The following is a 1793-nucleotide window of genomic DNA, read 5'->3' as shown; positions in this document are numbered from 1 at the left end:
TGATTAAAACCAAATAAAGTCCCCAGAAGATCATCTGTAGTCAGGTGAAGGACCCTGTACTTTGTTCAACTCATTTACTCCCTTAGACGTACAAAGACGTCTTTTAATGCAATGGCGCCCTCTACCAAAGACGTATAAGTACGTTTCCTGTCTTTTTTACGTCATAGTGTACATAAGGGTCTGATGCAACCTCTGACTGAGAATCAGCCTTGTCCGCATTGTGAATCATGTAAAAATCACCCAGCAGGGGGCAGAGGTGCAAAAGATCCGCCTTGAATCTGCGCCAGAGGTACAAATGGGGGGGCGGGATCCTGGGGTAGACTTATAAGTGTGGAGAGCAGCGTGGGTAGCAGCAGCATCGGCAGCACTAGCAGCAGTCGCATTAGTAGCGTTAGCAATGAAATCCTCCAAGCAAATGACGATCGAGGAATGCTTTTTTGTAAAAAAAAAGCTTCCTAAAAGCATCAAGGCGATGGAGACGCTTTGGTTGAGAGGATGACGCTTCGTCGTCGTCACAACAAAACGGCGTCTAAAGAGGGTGCGCGTGCCTTGCGGCCTGCATCGCCTGCCTTCGGACAATAGCCAAAGCAGCTGAGAGTCCTCACCAGATCCCCCCCGAACGAGGAGGTAAGCGCTCGCAAGTTACCATTGAACATGTGGTTTTACCCCTCATGCTTTTATTGTACATATCATGCATCTTGCGGGCAGAAAATGTCGCGTAAATGTGCAGTTAGACGCGAGCTTGCTCGCTGACTTCCTCATCCGGCCGCCTCTATTGCACAATTACACGCGAGCGTAAGTCCTCGCCGACGAGGAAGTAAACGCTCGCAAGTTACCATTAAACATGTGGTTTTAGCCCTCATGCTTTTATTGTACATATCATGCATCTTGCGGGCAGAAAATGTCGCGTAAATGTGCAGTTAGACGCGAGCTTGCTCGCTGACTTTCTCGTCCGGGCGCCTATTGCACAATTACACGCGAGCGTAAGTCCTCGCCGACGAGGAAGTAAACGCTCGCAAGTTACCATTGAACATGTGGTTTTAGCCCTCATGCTTTTATTGTACATATCATGCATCTTGCGGGCAGAAAATGTCGCGTAAATGTGCAGTTACGCGCGAGCGCATCTCCTCCCCGACGAGGAAACAACAATACTGAATGGTGTGGTAATCATGCATACTTTCTAAAATTCACAGATTGTGCATCCCGCGGCAAGAAAGTTCCTCCTCGTCTTGTTGGTGTAAAGAAAGGTAAATTATAATATGAAACTTCACACGCCAGCAATAAAATGCAGCAATAAATATATATTTCCAATTGTTTGTATTTCTGTAATTTACAGGTTGTGCATCAGGAAGCAGTGGTTCCGGATGGCGTCACACTGGATGGCAACCGAGGAAAATCGACTTTACAGCAACCCCTGGACCACTGAATGCCGCTGCCCATTTGGAGTCTGAGGAGCCAGCTGATTTCCTGCAGCTGTTTCTCACGGATGAGCTTCTGCAGCACATCGCGGATGCCAGCAATCACTTCCCAGACAATTATTTTCACACAAACCCCAGTGGACAAACACAAGCTCGCCTATTTTCCACGGACCAGCAAAGCCAGACCACAACGAAAGTGTCGGGTCTGTTTGTGCAAAGGCAAACGGAGTGAAACAAGAATGTGGTGTGAACTATGTTGTGTGCCCTTGCATCAAGGCAACTGTTTTATTTTATATCACACAAAAAAAAAGTATGTATGACACTGATGTATTTCATTTTTGTACATAGTTCAACAGTTCAGTCGTTTAGTGTTAT

The 1793-nt window shown here is 46.7% G+C and overlaps 1 long non-coding RNA gene across 1 annotated transcript; it reads left to right on the top strand.

Annotated features, from left to right (window-relative positions):
- The first annotated feature begins 322 nt into the window (after positions 1 to 322).
- On the top strand, positions 323 to 1535 carry LOC148315113 (uncharacterized). The gene is made up of 3 exons (XR_015841261.1): positions 323 to 627; positions 1194 to 1247; positions 1337 to 1535. It is a non-coding gene; the product is annotated as an uncharacterized LOC148315113 (long non-coding RNA).
- The last annotated feature ends 258 nt before the right edge of the window (positions 1536 to 1793 follow it).

The sequence above is a fragment of the Idiotropiscis lumnitzeri genome, unplaced genomic scaffold, assembly GCF_059441095.1.
Source record: "Idiotropiscis lumnitzeri isolate Australia: NSW breed Sydney's pygmy pipehorse unplaced genomic scaffold, RoL_Ilum_1.0 HiC_scaffold_119, whole genome shotgun sequence".
NCBI lineage: Eukaryota > Metazoa > Chordata > Actinopteri > Syngnathiformes > Syngnathidae > Idiotropiscis > Idiotropiscis lumnitzeri.
This window is presented reverse-complemented; position numbering and strand designations above follow the sequence as displayed.